Source organism: Vidua macroura, chromosome 6 (genome assembly GCF_024509145.1).
Source record: "Vidua macroura isolate BioBank_ID:100142 chromosome 6, ASM2450914v1, whole genome shotgun sequence".
Classification (NCBI taxonomy): domain Eukaryota; kingdom Metazoa; phylum Chordata; class Aves; order Passeriformes; family Viduidae; genus Vidua; species Vidua macroura.
In genome coordinates, this window is record NC_071576.1 from 32,223,000 (window position 1) to 32,241,312 (window position 18,313).

Here is an 18,313-nt window from a genome sequence, read left to right on the forward strand (position 1 = left end):
TGAATAATCTTAGCATTATGGTGATGTTGAAAGATGACTTTGTGCCATGAAATTAAAATGTTCCTGTCATACAGACAGAATGAAATATGGAAATAGATTTATTAACTCTTTGGGGAGCAAGGATTCATGAATACATATAAGACTTGTATTAATATATTCTAAAGATTTGCATTAATGCATTCTAGAAGCCCTTTTGAATGACACAAAAAGAAAAACATTCTTTCCTCCAGGATACTAAAAATGTAAGTTAAATTTTATATATCAGAATGGAATAACACTATTAAACTTTCATAGTATTTTATAAATTTCTTCCACTTTTTATAATTGCAGAGATTTTGCAATGAGTTTATCATTTCCCAATACTCCGTTCTGCTACAATGAAGCATATGATATCCTTTCAGTTCTGGATATAACAATCCTATTTCATATATGTCAATGTATATACATTTAACCTTAACAAGCCAAGGAGCCAATTAACTTTAAAATAGCTTCCCTGTCAGGACACCAATCCTTCTGAGCCTCACTCAATGCAGCTGAATGCATTTAGGCTTTAAAGTTTCACCGAAAAACAGCAATAACTAACTACAGACTTCCTCAGTCCACTTAAAGTGACAATAGACAGAAAAAAAGAAATTAACATTTCAGGACTTGAACTTTTGCACTGGCGTCTGACTGATCGTTAACAGCTTTAACATTTTTTTAAAAGTAAGCAGACACATACCATAGATTGGGAAACAGAAAAAAATATCCTGAGCGAGTAATCTAACCTGAAAGTTACCATAAAACTGCACAAGAAAGCAAAACATTTTAAGCAGCATTTCAGAGCAATGTGCTTATTTATTTAAACCTTCAGCCTGTGTTTGATGTAGACAGTAGGCTACTGATGATTTGCAAAGGATTTGAAATGCATATATCTGGCATTGCATAAATGAAAGGAAATTCAAAAATAAATTTTATCATATGTTATTTTCAATTGCAACATTTCTCCTCCCTATCTCAGCAACTAAATTACAAATGGACTACTGTCATGGTTTAGAAATGGTACTCCCTCATTTAGTGCTCCCACTGAGCCTCTCCCAGTCATGCTGCTGCTCACTCACTCCCCCTCCCTGTCTGCCCTGTGTCAGGATGGAGAGGAAAGTTAGAGGCACAAAAGGTAAAGATCACGGGTTGAGATAAGAATAACTTACTGGAAACAGCAACAGGATAAAATAATGAATGGTAAGAGCAGCAATATTAATAACAAAATGGTACAAAAGTGATAGAGTGATTCACATGCAAAATGCTCAGTGTGGTGCCTGACCTGACCACAGCCACGCCACCCTGACCTCTCCTTCCAGCTCAGAACCGGCACTACCCAAATGCTCCCTCACAGGAGATATGTTGGTTCAGATCGGCCAGATTGTATTTCTGCCACTGGTAGACTTGGCTCAAAGGGGCAATGTGCCCTGATCCTGTCACACAAAAATGTTATCTCTTCAGAAATTCTGAGGGAAATTTTCTGTTACTTTGCCAAGAAGTAAAATTAGCAGATTCACTGAAATAAAATACATGATCTAGTTGCTAGAGCAAAATCACAAATGAACAAGAAATTAATCAGCCCAGCTATACATAAGGTCAGAAAAGTGCAAGAAGAGACAGGTCTGTCAAACGTTTTGCAGAAGTTTAATACCAGCTGAAGGTTTGTTCATGTATGCCATATACTGCAGCAGTTGCTTGACAAAGGACAACACTGGAAGCATGCTATTTATTACCATACACTTGGTAACTTTTTCTTCTCCTCCTTCTTTCATAAACACATTTGCTGAGAATCACTGTTTTGCAGCTGCCAGATGCAATAAATTTCCAGCACACTCAAATTCCTAGCTTTAGCTTGTTCTCAAAGAAAAGGCAGACACTGTAAAATTTAGTAAACAACTAGCCTGCAAACTGAAAATGCCTCAAAGTCCTGTCTGATAATGTCCCTCATACAAGATTGAAATCAATTTAAGACAGCAGTTCATAATTAGATTTTTTTGCCCGGGGAAGGAAGGGGTAAAGTGTGGTTTTCATTTCCTTGGGAAAAAATGAAGACTTTTTAAAATTTGACTTTTGAATTTCTCTGTGATAGGCACAATGGCAGTGCTAGTCAAGAGCATCACTTTTCCAGAGACAGAGAGGGACAGATACTAGTTATGGCATAAAGGAAGGGATTTGGTGCATCCATCAGAGAACATCACTGAACGAAAGGAAGGGCTGAATTTGAATCTGGCATTTAGTGTTTAGGTTCATTTCTAGAACAAACAGCTCTACTGTGCATGCTGCGAAAAATGGAAGAGTGATTCACTACAATGTGCTGGCCTAAAACAAAGCCTCCTATTCTGTTCAGAAATGGAAGTTCACTCAGGAGCCTGCAATAGAGACTAAAAGCTCATAATAATGACTGGGAGATTTCAAGTGGCTTGGAGTGATGAATTCCACTCTGTGCTTTAAATACTCCTCATCCTTCCTCCATACCTGCATATCAGCAAAGAGTCATGTTGAGGAAGTCCAGAGGAGCAGGCTGAGACTGGAAGGGCTCAGCAAAAGCTTCTAAGAGTCTAGTCCTCTTCCCCATCTTGTTAACAGTTTTCCTTTCCTCCTCAGTGTTGATTTTCCCCCTCGTTTTCCAGACTTTTCTTTGGTAATGTAATTTGAACTTAAAACATTCTGGAATTGTATTTCCTCCACATTCTTGCCTTGAAGACGATTATAAACAAAGATATGTTAATAAGATTCATACTCAAATGGACTAAATGGGGAAATCATGGGAGAAAATATGACAGTGATGCAAAACCCACTGTGTGAAAATCTGTTGGGTTAGAGGACTTTCAGAATTTCCTACGAATACCCTGAAACTATTCTTTAAACTAATGCTTTCATCCAACAGCCGCTCACAACTGGAAGTTTATAGGTCTATTATAAGCCTGCCAAGAGTACTGTGGTCAAAGGCAAGTCCAAATAGCCTCTCCGAAACAAATCCACATTGGGAAAAAATGAAATAAGTTTGGTTTGTTTGACATTTGGACAAAAAAAAGCAACAGAAAATTCAGTGCATAACTAACAATTGCCATCTGCCATGCTAGAAATCGGTATTTTCACTTCCCAAGATAAAAAACAATAGGCTGATATGAGGCTCTTACTCATGACTGCAAATGACTATTTTGAGGGGAAAGCTTAAACATTAGAATCTAACTTTAAATTAGTTGACAAATCACAACACTCGGAGTAAGAATTCAAAGACAGAAAGGAGGAAAGATGCAAGATCCTGACTGAGCAGTAGGCCTTTTGCACATTTCCCAGCAAAGAAAAAAAAATAAATAAAAGGAAAAAAGACCCACACAACAAGTACAGGAAATGATTCAGCCTAAAAATTTAAACAGCCATCCAGAAAAGAAATGGGATAAATGTGCCAAATAAAGATATATATTTCTGCAGTTGTTATCGAAACTTAAAATAAAGCTCTCTCCCTATTGAGGTCTCCACATTGAAAGCTATGCATTATATAAATTTCCAGTGAGGTCCTCCAGGCCCAGGAGCTGGCATCTGGCAGATCAGAAGGGGATATGCCTAAGAGTTTTACATTGATCTCAGCTGTGCTGAAGATCATCTCTCCCATCATCCAGGTTCAACAACTGGACAGTGCATCTTGGAAAGTGATTTTCTCCTGCTTTTCAAAACATCTTGGAGTAGACATTTGGATTACTCTCAGTATCTAGCACAGGACAGATGGACACAGTAGTTTCCTCAGGCAGGCCATTCTGATTTTTTTCAGAAATTGGTCTCTGCGGGGTTTTCTGGCAGCAGCTCTCAATATCTTGCCAGCTCAAATAACCTGCCAGAAGCCTTTGACCATTGCCATTCCCTATGCCAGGCTAATAGTCCTGAGTTTCTCTGCCTACTGCTCATTCCGGGCCATTGTGCTCTGTGACATTGTTGTGGGACTCAGATCAGGCTCACTGATTCTTGCAAGGTAAACAGGCCTATAGACAATATGCTAAAGAGGTCAACTAATCCAGAAATAATCCCACTATCAAAGCTGTTTCTTCACAATGAAAATTAAAGGAGAGGGGGCGGGTAAAGGTCAGGAGCAAAAATGAACATCTAATAAACGTAATCCTGCCAGACTGACGTGGCATGCTGTGTTGATTCTTCTGGAGGGTGAGTAGCCAGTTGTGCATATGTGTGTGTTTGAGAACACACACATCCTGAAGAATTCTGGAATACAGAAAGCTTAAGGCTCCAGAAATGCCACCATAAATTATATATACATTGAAAACAGAAAAAAAAAAAAAAAAAAGCCACAGGACTGAATTTTGCCTTTTTCTCAGCCATGGAAATCTCAGCCATGACATCTTTGACACCTCACCAAGAAAACCTTTACTTTTCATGCCATTTTGTGATTCTAATTATTTAAACTTCATTTTGACTAGAGTAAGATCCTGCACCAGTCTTCCCTGCCTGTCTAAATACATAGTTGAGGTTGTTTTACTTCTGAGTCTATAATCAGAATATATCACTTTCTTTAATAGGGATAAAAGCTAAGTTTCCTTGCTGTTTAATATCAAAAGCCACATGTAATTGTCATGCACTTAAAGCATAAATGCTCAGCTGATTCAGACTGTCACACGGGGCCTCTGCTCTAAAATCCTGTCTAGGAAAGAGATCGAGACACCTTGTCTTAATTCACCTAGAGAAGAAACTTAGAAGAAGCATTTGCTAGCGTTAACACATTTAGAAATTTCCACGTGAGCAGCATTTACAAAGGGCTTTTGCTGCAAGGAGATTTTCCAGTGGCAATATGATGACTTAACTGAAGGATGGCATATTGTCCATCACAAGGTTATCAAAAACTACATGCTGAAGAAACAAAAGATCATTTATCTTGTCATACGGAGTGATAAATCATAATATTTGTCAGTGTGTATTTTTCAGTTTATTTCTGGCTAACCAAGGTCAATGACATTGTAAAAGACACAGCAAAGGCCTCCTTTTATTATCCAGGTCGTACAAATAACATATAGATAAGTGTGGCACTCTAGACCACAGACATTTGCCAAGGCTACCTAGAAGAACTTTAGAGCCAAAATTTTCATATCCAGAAAATATGATGACCTTTAATTTCTCTCTGCTTTTTAAAGTCACTGGATTACAGCTGTAAATCATATTAGGCCATCAATGCTACAGCAAAATGCCCCCCAAAAAACTGAGGTTGACCAATGTTTGAAGTCTTCTTTTACCAAAAGGTACAGATGAAGAAGTTAGAGAAAGTTTCTCTTAGACAAACCCCTTGTCAAGCTAAGATGCTTCAATCATTTTAGAGGTTTTTACTCTTACAATCTTTCCTCATTTTATGTGTTCCCATCTCCTTTGAATGGTTACCAACTTCTGACCCAAATAGAACTTCAAAACAGACTTTTATTTGGAACAATAGCCCTGCCTCAAAAAGCATAATACTATCTTGCTCAATTTACTAACGGCAACAAAACCCAATTAATGATTGAATTTGTGCCAAAATGAAAATCTGGGTTGGTTGAGGGTTTTTGTAGGAAAAAACCTGTTAATGATTTCATATGACTGCAGAGTACTGATCTTTGCAGATCCATTTACTCCTCAAATTATCAGAGACAGTACCATATTCTAAACCAGACAAGAGGAAAAAAAACTTAAAAGACCACCATCAGAGGAAAAATTACCAGTATTGTTCTCCAGCAACAGAGCAACTGTTCGTTTTTCTGGCCATTGCAACACACAAGTAACCACTACTCTTCAGATGATATGACACATTCATACTAACAGTGATTCTCCTCCCATCTCAAGAGGATTATTTAGTATTTCTTTCTGAGGTCTTCTACAAACCAAATATTTGTTCCTATTCTGCACATCCTGAGCACTGAACCCAAACACTTTTGCTAAAAAAGTGTGTTCTAGTGTATGTTCTTTTGCATGAATAATTTGTACAGTAATCTACTTTCCTTTCCCCACATGACTGGATTAAAGTTTTATGGGGCACAGGGTAAAACCAAACAATAAGAATAATCTTATTGTCATCGTCACCAAGTTTCACAGCAATTCTGTTCTCATGTTTTCCTCATTCCATCATTTTCCTCCTCCCTTTTTTAGACAATTAATTTCTCAACTTGCTGTCCCTCAGTCTGAAGTCTTCCCTGCTGCTCACATGAAACAGTGTAAGTTACTGACTGTTGAAAACTTCAGCTGAAATGCAGCCAGGTCAAGATGAGGTTATATAAAAGTTTAAAGGCAACATTTTTAGGTCACATTCCCAGCAGCACAGATTCCAAATGTTTCAGTAAGCAGACTGCACTTAACACTCTAGCTGACAGTATTCATTAAATTAATACTGTGCCTATAGACAGTTCATAAAGTGCATTTTTACCCTGCACACCCTGTAAGCACATGCTGTACTTGTACCATTCCCTGACTACCTATACAGCCAGGCATTTATTTGTACTCAGGCACAAAAAGGAAGAAAGTTTAAAGTAGTTGTTTTTCCCAAAATAATTTAATAAAAAAAAGATGGCTTTTCTTTCCCTCTCTGTGTGAAAATTAGCTAATCTTTGAAATTACAAACAAAATTAAAAGCCTAGTCATTCTAAATACTTTATACTGTGCATGCTTATTTTCCTTTCCTAATACCATTGCATGTGCCAACTCTCACCACTGTGAAGAATCTCCACTACACAAAACTTCAGTTTTGATTTTTTCCTTTAGTAAAATGGCCTTTATGGTATTTTGGTTATGCATTCTCATGACTGGAGATTGTCATGGAGATTTATTTGAACATTTTAGATGTGAAACCTCTTTGTAACTCTTGGGAATGTACTCTGTTTGGTTGCAAATCCTGAAAAAACAAGTATTTCTTCATAGTTTCAATAAATTGAGTCTAGGACTGCAGGCATGAATGGACCAGAAAAGAGTAACAATATAGCTCTAACAGAAGGACAAAACCTATCCATCAGAAAAAAAATCTCTACATTTTCCTTGTGCATTTCCTTAAATTATTTTTGAAGCACTTTTCTAGTGAACTAGTACAACACATTACCTCCTACTTCCTGCTGGATTCTGACTGAAATGGATAAATTGAAGTCTGGTGGAATCTATCTAAGCAATGTATTATTTGACAGAGATATAATTTTTTTGAATGCTCTGAATTCATAACAGTATTGTACCTTTGATATGCCGTATGTATTTCATACCTATCCTACTATTTGTGCAGTGGACCTCACTGATGGGTGATCTGAGAAATGAAAAATTGATTTGGCTTCTACAGGGCAACCAAAGCAAGTAAAGGGCAAGGCCCAGATAGGAAGGCTGTTCATCCTTTGTACTCCCACCAAAGTGTACTTATAAATGTTCTCTTCCTTTCCTTTTTCCCTTCAAAGTTTGAATTTTTCACTTGCTACTTGACTCTACAGTTACTCGTCTTTATGTGGAAACCTCTGTGGTTGTTTTGTTGCTAGACAATTTTACATTTTAATAATTGCTTATGCAGAATTATACAAGCTGGGAAGGCAAAGAATCAAGAATAAAACCAACATTCCACAACAGGGCGAGCTTCCAACACAGAAATAACAATGGTAATTAAAAAGGAGTTTTGCAATTATAAAATTGCTTTAGCTATAAAAAGGAAATAAATGAAAATACTCATGGTGTCGCTAACATCCTTGCATGATGAAACAACTACAAGCTTGTGTCCTTAAAGCAGCTTTACAGGAGAAAGAAATAAGCCAACAAATTCTAAAAGCATTTGGATTACCATACATTAGCTAGCATTCCCTCCATAAACATATCGATACATGTATTATAAACCCTGTCAGAATTTTTCTTTGGTGGTCAGAATTTACATACCAACTAGATACCCCATAACCTTTATATACATACTTTCTGCATTTTGTATTTATGTATTCAGTTATACAGTCCTCTTTAACCTATTAATATACTAGTATCTTGTTTATATATGAAGAAGTTCAAGACACAGAATGTCTCTTTTTAATGAAGAAAAGTTGTGTTTCCTCTCCATCAAAACATGCTGTGGCTACCAATACTCCCCTTATTGAGTATGTCCTTAAAGAAGAACGAGAGTGGTTTGACTGACAATCTACTACACATGAAAAATATGTGGATCATAATGCAGTCAACAGCAGCTAGCTCATTCAGGGCTAGGTCCCAAAATCATGGTCATAACTGGGACGGCAACCTCTGACTACTGGCACATTCCAATCTGTTAAAGCTAAACCTCTCTCACAACCTTATGGTCAGGCATGTTGGGGTGCAGAAAACCATGCAGAATGTCCTGTTTCCAGTTTAAGTTCATATATTTAGATGCTTGCCTCCAAAATCAAGACTTGCGCTGCCCAGAGAATTTCTCCACAAACACTCCATTCCTTAACGTATTATAGGCAATGGGGATTGGATTTATGCTTTTTTTTCTTTTTTCCCCTTCAGCCTACATGGGCTACCTGACCTCAAATAACACCTTCCAACAAAAAAAAAAAAAAAAAAAAAAAAAAAAAAAAAAAAAAAAAGGGAAGTCGCCTACCTTTTCATGCCAATCCACATACCACATTCCACTGCCTTTTTAGTTTCTAACTCCTGAAAGCTCTGATTAAACATGTCTTCCTACTTGTTCATAGAATGGCTATTTTGTGTGGGTTATCACTGGCTCAGAAATAAAACCTCAAACGCAAAGCAACATAGAGTGATTTATTCAGCAACACAGGGACAAGTTTCTAGCATATAAACTGAAAAGCTACATGCAGAGTTATGAAGTCCAGAAACTACTAAACATCTACATCTTTCTGATTTTTTTGGTCTATTTTTATCTAAAAGTGGAAATAATGTTCATCTTTCCCTGAGATATGTACATTATTACATGCAATATGCATATACTTTATCTGCTTATGTTTCTACAAGTGAATTGGAGGCTGTACCTTTTCCTGGTTTATGACTACTGGTCATACTCTGAAACATGTTCTAGCAGTTTCCATTTTCTTGCATCTGTATGTTGAATACTATCCTGTCTTTAGCATGGTAAAAAAATTGTTCAAAGCTACAAAGCCAACATTTGTTTTTTAGGCTTCTTTAGCATATGAAGCATGTTTGTAGGAAGAGCCACAAGAGAATATATATACTGAAATTTACAGTTTCTCAGAGATAAACTTTGTAAAGTTTGAGAGTTGTTTCTCAATCAGTAATTTAGCAATGAAAGAGAAAAGCAGAAAGATAGAATCCACGGTGTTCAGAAAGGACAGGTGCTTTGGATTAAGAATGGTATCATTTAAATCTGTACATGCCTGAGAATATGTGCAAAGATACTGGATGTGCACAATTGCATGCAGCAGTCAGCAATCTAAAGGAGATTCTGCATTGATGAATTACACTTTTAATAAGTACATTTGGCACCACTCTGCACTGAGGAACTACAGGCAGTTAAAAATTTCTGAGAGAAAATTGCAGCTGGTATCCTCAAATCTTTACTTTTATTAACAAAAAATGTCAGGCTGCCAATGTGAGGCAGTACAGTGCTTTGTCTACCTGTTGAGGAAAAGACTGAGAACAAAGATTCAGCGTTTGTCTAAATGAACAATGGAGATAGTCTTGTATTAACTCTACTCACAGACTGAGCCAGCTAGACATGCACAGCTGTGGTACAGAGACGCTGATGGTTAATGCTGTGCCGGCGTTAAGCATAGCTGCAAGGCTGTGTGTTTTACTTCAGACCTGTTGCCAAGACATAAGATAGTATGTACTCCCAGATACAGACACTCAAATTACATTCCAGCTTATGCCTTGTTTATGCCTTGGCTTGATGTTTTCAGATAGGTTCCTTTGGACAAAACTTTCCAAACGGCCTTCAAGTTTGGACGGCTTTACCGATTTACTTTGCAGGAAATCAGACATTCTTAGGAAGCAAATAGTTTACATTTGGCCAATACAACCAAGGCTGTTCTGCAACGACATCAATTTTGAACTGGTAGTTTTAAAAATCTTATTGTCAAGACCTTTCTTCATGCCTCTATTTTCCACCCTTGCAATAATAAGTCGATAATATTATAATAATATAAGTCGACAAATGTTTAAAGAATATTCTTGAGTACTTGAGTACTTCTGTAATAAATGCTCTAATACTGACAGTAACTTCCAAGACTTGCTGGCTTGCTCTGTGCAGTTATATCAGATCCTTGGTCTTCACTTACCTTAACAAAGTTGGCTAAAACTATGTTAAGATGCAAACTGCTCTACCTTATAAACAGTCTTGTATACAAAAAAACTAAGTTGAAATTCATCACAGTGAAGACCAACTCCTGTATATATGAACAAGAAATTAAATACAATGCAAAAATAACTGGCAAGACAAAAACCAAAAAATATTGACAGGACTGGAGGCCTGTATTAAACCACAGGCAGCACAAAAATTAATGATAGGACACTTTGCAAAACTAAAATTCAAGAAAAGAAAGAGACCACTGTCATGCCAGTACATGCTACCAGAAGTATTCCATACACAAGAGACTAATTTTTTTTACTTAAGTGTTATTATGGCCTTAGATAGAGAACTGCATTGCATAAGAGTTTTTATAACCATACTTTTCAAAAAAGCTAAAGAAAAGCTGGAAAAAGTCCAAAGTGGAGATGAAGAGGTTCAGAAAATATGAACTATGAAGCGAGATTGAAGAAATTGGCTTTGTTTAGTCTAGAAGACTGAGGAAAGACATGACAGGAGGCTTTCATGTGTACAGGATTCCTTGTAAGGGGACAGCAACCAATCTCTATGCCTCCTGAAGGACAAGAAGAAATCAAAGTCATTTCCAATACAGAAAACTGTACTGTGAAAGCAGCTCTACAAGAAGAGAGGTGTAAGCAAGCTGCATGGGGAAGCTGTGAACCTAAATTGAACAAAAGGTTTACAAAAACAGATAGGGCAACTGGAAATGGTCTGCTGTACTTGAGCCTCTTTAAGCTCTCTTTCAGAACTGGGAGATGTAATAAGGTCTCCTTGGAGCCTTCTCATCTCCAGGACGAACATTCCAACTCTGTTTACATAGGAGAGGTGTTCCAGCCCTCACATCATCTTAATGGCCCACCTCTGGGCTTGCTCCAGCAGGTCCACAAACTACTTATGCTGGAAGTCCCAGAGTTGGATGCAGTACTTTGGTGGGGTCTCACAAAGGCAGAGCAGAGACGAAGAAACTCCTCCCTCAACCTGCAGACCATGTTTCTTTTGATGCAGTCCAGGACAGGATTGCAAGTGCACATTGTTGAGCTTCTCAACCATCAACACCACCAAGTCCTTCTCCTTAGGGCTACTTTCAATCTGTCCTCTGCCCAACCTGCATTCCTGCTTGGGATTGCCCTAAAACTGGTGCAGGACCTTGCACTTGCCCTTGTTGAACTTCATGAGGGTTGCATAGGCCAGCCTCCCAAGTTTGACAAGATCCCTCCGAGTGGCATCCCAATTTGGGTTGTCTTTCTTTATTCAGATGACAATTTTCAAAGGACCCGATAGAACTTCCTTAAAAATGCTGCTCTTCTGCTGAATTTGTGTTTGACTGTGCTTGAAAACAATTTTAAAGTTATCTGGGGGGTAGGAAAAGAGCAATTTGTTACACAGACATATCCAAACAGACACAGAGCATGATCACAGATGTCTCATCTCCTTACAAAATTTGGCTAAAAAAAAAAAAATCTACCCCCACTCAAATCATAGACAAAGTAATTTTGATGTATACATTCTCAGGCCCTAGGAAGTATTTTCACTGTCATGTTTGTTAGGTTGAAGTTCTTGCTAACAAAGTGAGGCTACTAAAAGAATATGCTAGGCTGTTACTTCAAGGCCCATGTGTCCCACAGCAAGTTTCTAGAGAACTTCCTAATATTGAGTGAAAGCATGCCTAGGCTGAACTGTGGCAGAGCACAGCTTGTGCTTTTGTTCTATTTTGCAGGCTAAGTCTGGAGCCTCAAAAGGGCCATAAGAATTATTTCTCAGTATGGATCAAATTTTTTGATGTCTCTAATGTTACTGAAGTTGTCAGACTGTCCTATTTCAGATATTATAAGAGTTTTATTTCAGAGAATGGAGAGGTGTCTGGATAGTGGAAAATATTAGCTTTATTTTTTCAGGGGAAAGAAGGAGATATGTGCTACAAATCAGACTCTTTTACCTCTTGCATGACTCTCTCCAGAACTGCTTACTCTACTCCACGTGCTGGGCAACTTGGCAATGCTACAGTATCAAGCAAATTGCTAAGACAACTTTCTCAAAATTTCCTCCCATTCCCAAAAGTTAAAGTAATTAAAGTGACACATTTTGGGACACAACTTAATTGTATAGATATGCTATATGTGATTTGAATTTAGAAAGCATGAGTCACAGCAGGCTGCACTTCTGTCATGGGTTAACCCAGCAGGCACCTTAACACCACACAACCACTCACTCCCTCCATCAGTGGGATGGGGTAGAGATGCAGAAGAAAAACAAATAAAATCTGTGGGTTAAGATAAAGACTTAAGAAATTTTAGAGACTTTTCCTTAAGAAAGGAAAAATAATAACAACAATACTGCTATTTGTTATTACTGTTATAAGAATTAAAATATACAATGATGCCCAATGTAATTGCTCACCACTCACTGACTGATGCCCAGCCAGTTCCCAAGCAGTGAGATGCCATTCCCATGCCAAATCCCCAATTTTATCGTACAGCATGATGCCACATAGTATGGAGCATTGCTTTGGCCAGTTAGTGTCAGCTGTCCTGGCTGTAACCCTTTCCAGCTTCTTGTGCCCCCCAGACTACTCACTGGGAGAGTGGGGTGAGAAGCTGAAAAGTCCTTGGATCAATATAAACACTACCTAGCAACAATTAAAACAGCAGTGTGTTATCAACATTATTCTCATCCTAATTCCAAAACACAGCACTGTACCATCTAATAAGAAGAAAATTAACTCTATCCCAGACAAAATCAGTATCACTTCTAATAAAGCCATGTAAGAACCTGATTCTGAAGAATTTTTGACTTTGTGTAAGCAGGTCTGTGGCTGGTAGTGGCCTCCCTGGATCACGATCATCACTGTAGCCACACGCTGCTACAAAGGTCAACAGGGCTAATGATGTATCTAAAATCTACAGGAATGGGAAAGGCTTTGCAGTATTCAACACAACTATTATGACCTCTGGGGTAAAGAAAAGGCTAGACATAATATGTACCCATACTTTCTATGCACTTTTCACCTCATGTATGTACATTATGTGGCTTGCAGATCCACTAAGTAGCAGACTTCTTGGGAGTTTCAGCTGGGGCGTGTCAAGGATTCTTAGTCATAAATTTCATAGATCATTTTATTTGCTCAAAATAATCTCTTGGCAAGACATCTTACTTCCCTGCCCCTAAGGCATTGTTTGTAATAAAAGTCTGAAAATAACTATACCAGGCAACTTTGTTATTCAGTCTTCTTCTTCAACATGAAATGGAATCTCTTCCAGTCTGTGTTCTTCCTAATGTGCTGCTGCATCAAACTGCACAGAAACTCATGCAGAATAAGGGAATGACTAATTTTTTTATTTTACAGCTCAGTTGTGAAGTTCATCCTTTGTCTAATCTTGTTAACTCTAGACCAAGTTTATAACACAGACTGTACTATGGATAGATTGCACTAACAGTTTTTGTGCAAGTAGAAAAAAAGCAGAGCTACGCATAGTGCAATAACACAGAGAGGACATTGGAAATTACCAACCAGGCTTTCTGTTTTATATTTCTCTGTCCCTTCTAGACACTCCATTTTAAGCAACTAGCCTTTAAGAAACTCCAGGCACACCACTTCCTAGCACAAAGTTAATCTTCCCTCTCATGAGTACATTACTGTTTATTCATCAATTCTCTTCATTATTTTAAACACATATCTTTCAAGTTGTATAATGACAAAACAGTCCTTTTTTAATATACAAGTTATTTGTTTTTTCTACCACACGACTGCCAGCAACACCCATCTATGTATTGCACAGATCTTTCAATGCCTTTTTTCCTGATGATTGGAAGATATTATGCAATATTAAGTAATTAACAGCATTTTAAGAGTGTTCTATCGGATCTGCAAATAACTGATTGCTTCTGCTTAATTAAAAGAAGGAAAGAAAAGGGTAAAGATTTGTATATGATATGGTATTTTGCTCAAGTGAGGTTTCATGTCGTAGCAAAATGTGTATGTTTTGTCTTGTGCATAATCAATCTTGCCTGATTGTGTAATATGAAATTAATGGAGACAAGAGATGCTCTGAGAGGTGAACAAAAGTTAAATCTCTTTTTCACTTTATCTGTGCTTATGTTGTGAGGAATATAAGCTCTGTAGCTGCCTGTTTACAAGTCACAAAAACACACTGGGACACAGATTGCTAACGGATGTAAATGAACAGCTTTCTTTCACTTCAGAGGATCAAAGGTCCCAGTATATAAATGTACAAACATGTACTTATGGTCACCTCTGCTGAATAAAACATCTAAAATGCATGTCCACAAGTATGTCCACAAGAATTCTAATGAAAACCAAGGAAACTCTACCATGTGCTTAAATTTGAATACATGCTCTAATGATTCACTGACTAGAAATACTTCACTGAGGCAGAGACTAGATGCCTATATCTACGGTTACTTTTCATCTGCTGCTTACAAAGGAAATACATGAAAAAGCCTTTTGATAGAGAATACTAGGATTTTCCTCTTTATGCCTTCACAGACAAAAGAAACCAACTTGCTTTTAATTTCAGGAATAGAGTTTGGGGGTATTTTTTGGTTCATGATGCAAATTCTAAATATTTCTTTAAAATAAATGCTTTCTCCTTCTAGGGAAAAAAAAGGCTTAAAAATTACAGAATGATTTTACTTTTTCTGGTGAAAAATATGCTACTGGCATTACATTGGTACAAAAGTATATGCAACTCTGCAACAAAATTTTATCACTCAGTTAATCCCTTTAAAGTATATTCTTCTCTTTAAATTGTAGTACATTTTGCAAACCCCAAAATCTGACTCTTAGTAAATAAATGTGCTGCACACCCACTACAATTTAGAAGAAATTAAAACATTTCTGTTTTTTAAGGGGTAAGGGCTCAGCTCAATGAGTTAGCTATCCATTAATGAGACACTGCAATTTCCCACACTTTTGGTATGGGAGAAGGTCTAATTTTGATGGAAGATCCTCAAAAACAAAAACTACCCAATCTGCCTTGTGTATGCAGGTAGATTACAGCTGTGATTAGCACACAGAATATGCCTGCAAAAAAAAAAAAGAACACCGATAAGCAAGTTCTTGTCAAGAACATATGCACCGAAGTATTTTTTTACTCCAAATTAGAATAGACTAGAATGACTCTTGAATGAATGTAGAATGACTCTTTCACAGACATGGCACAGATTTGCAAAACAGCAATGTCCTGAATTCCACCCCAGAGGGGAAGGGTTATGCGCTGCATTGAAATCCACACTCCTCCAACAGGTATCTACCCGCCCTTGGTAGGTAACCATTAGCTTCCTTACTGTCAGGACAATAAACATCAACAGAGGACAGCCCACAGAAAGTCATAAATTGTGAGATCCTTCTCATCTGACTTTAGCCACTGTTCTAGCTTCAGCCAGGACAAGGTTAATTTTTTATAATAGCCAGAAAGGGGGGGGAGCGGGGTGGGGAGAGCTCCCCACCAGAGCCCCATCCAGCCTGGCCTTACAGAAATGGAATAAAGAATTTCATCCTAGTATCTAATCTAAATCTACTCTCTTTCAGTGTGAAGGCATTACCCCTTCACCCCCCCCACCCCCGCCACATGCCCTTCTAAAAAGTTCCTCTCCAGCTCTCTTGTAGGCTCCCTTCAGGTAGTGAAAGGCCACAATAAAGTCAATCCAGAGCTTTCTACAGGCTGAACAATCCCAATTCTTTAAGCCTTTCCTTGTGGGAGAGGTGATCCATTCCTCTAATCAATCTGGTGGCTTCCTCTTCTGGACTCACTCCAGCAGCTCCATGTCCTTCCTGTGCTGGCAGCCCAGAGCTGATGCAGCACTGCAGGTGGGCTCTCACCAGAGCAGAGCAGAGGGGCAGAATCCCCTCCCTGGCCCTGCTGCCCACACTGCTTTGGATGCAGCCCAGGACATGTTTGGCTCTCTGGCTGGGAGTGCCCCTGGCTGGGTCATGTCAGCCTCTCACCCACCAGCACCCCCACATCCTTCTGGGCAGGGCTGTTCATGATCTGTTCATCCCCAGCCTGTGTTGATACTGGAAGTTGCCTGACCTGGGTGCAGCACCCTGTACTTGGCCTTGTTTAATCTCATGAGATTTCCATGGACTGGTTCCTGAGCTTGTCCCGGTCCATCTGAATGGTGTTCCATTCTTCAGGTGTGTCAACTCCACCACTCTGCTTGGTGTCATTTGCAAACTGGATGATCCCTTCATCTATGTACCTGAGAAAGACATTAAATAGAACCGGTCCCAGTACAGACCCCTGAGGGATTCATGTCTATCAGGACTCTGAGCCCTTAACCATCACCCACTGGATGTGACCATCCACCAATTTCTTATCCAGCAAACAGTTAACAGATAAGCTGTTCTTTTTTGTACCATTATACTTACAGAAGCTAAATACTCTGATATATGATATATGATACTGCATTCACTGTGCTCTTCAGCTTTATGCTGAGAATACTGACTGCAAGAAGGGAGAAAAATTATCTCAACTAGCATAAAATGTTAAACCTGTCCAGGTTAGAGCAGTCCATATATCTTGCATGCTCTCTCTCTTGCTGATCTTTTAGGTTTTTTTTTTACTGACATGGCTCTCATCATCACCATCATTTCTCTTCTCTCTCAGTTCTTTATCTTGAGATGGTTGAGGTTTTTCTTCTATGAATCACTGTACAGTAAAGAGACCTACTTCAGATGGTATACTCTATCTTCTAAGTTAAAAGGGCAGACAATAATTTTGGCTTTGCCCTAATATACACAATTCTGCAGCTATCTCATTCTTTGGGTCAAGAATTTCCCAGAGCATTTCCTAGGATAATCTGTAGTGCAGTAATTCCTTCTCATACATTAGCCAGCACAATTGTCTGATGCATTTTACACGGTTCAGAGTCCAACTCAGTCACTGCTCACTCCAATTTTCCCTCACCACACACGCAATTGCCTGACGAGGTCCTTCTCGTTCACTGTCACTCCACTTTCCACAGGAGCACATGCCAAGCACACAAAGGCCAGGGAATGCAGAGGAATTAACCATTTTTGGAATTTGATCACTTCAAAGCTGTTTCACATGCTCAAGTCACTTTTAGTCATCCAGAATATGACACGATGTAAGGAACCTACCTTTTAACCTATAGATTTCCTGTCACCTGGAATTCATATTGCATGGGAAATTCTTAGCTGAAGTAGTGTTAGTCATTTTATTCATTAAATAAAGCTGCTATGGGAGAGGCTCAGCTGCACTGCAGCGATAGCAATTTCATTCCTAAGGCCAACTTGTTTGAGGGTCATCCCCACACACTTTTCTCCAGTGACAAGGAGAGATGGAGTGGAAAGGTGACAGCAGGTCCCTGCTGCTCCAGCCTGCCGTTCTCTGTCCTCTCTTCCCCCACGGGAACCGGCTCTACCAAGGCTGGGCAAGAAGGGCTAGTGAGATTTGAAGTTATTCCCCTTTTGTGAACCCAAGTGTCTTGTGTGCTGTGTATTGGAACCAGTGGGCAGGCAGAGGAAGTCTCATTAAGTGAATTGCGTTAATTAAGTGAAGGATGCTTTCACTAGCGCCTCGGGACAGCCGGAGGCAGCGGCGTCTGGGCGCACCTCTCCTCCAGGGCCCCGCCAGGTGCCGGCGGCGGGACGGGCCCCCAGCGCTCCCCCTGCGGTGCGCGCGGCCGGAGAGCAGGGCCGGGACGCGGAGCGGGCGGCGGGACAGGCGGGAGCGGGTGCCAGGCGGGGTTCACGGCCGGCTGAGGGAGCGAGGGCCCCGGCGGCCTGGCGGCGGCTCCCGCTGCCGGCGGGAAAGGCGATGGGAGCCGGGCGGCGCGCGGGGCCCCGGGCAGCGCGGGAGGCCCCGAGGGGCCAGCGCCCCCTCGCGGCACGGCCGGGCGGCAGCGGCTCCGCGTCCGCCCGCTCCCCCGGCCCGCGGGGCGCGCCCGCCCCCGCCCCCCGGCCCCTGCGGAAAGTTGTCCCTGGCCCCGGAGCCACCCGGCTCCCGCCTCCCGCTTCCTGCCCCGCCGCCGCCGATTGGCCCGCCGTGCGCCCAGGAATGCGAGCCA

The 18,313-nt window shown here is 39.8% G+C and overlaps 1 protein-coding gene across 1 annotated transcript in view; it reads right to left on the reverse strand.

Moving 5' to 3' along the window:
* Positions 1–18,313, reverse strand: part of FSIP1 (fibrous sheath interacting protein 1) — a 134,889-nt gene that overhangs the window by 23,365 nt on the left and 93,211 nt on the right. The gene's annotated exons all lie outside the window — the stretch shown is intronic.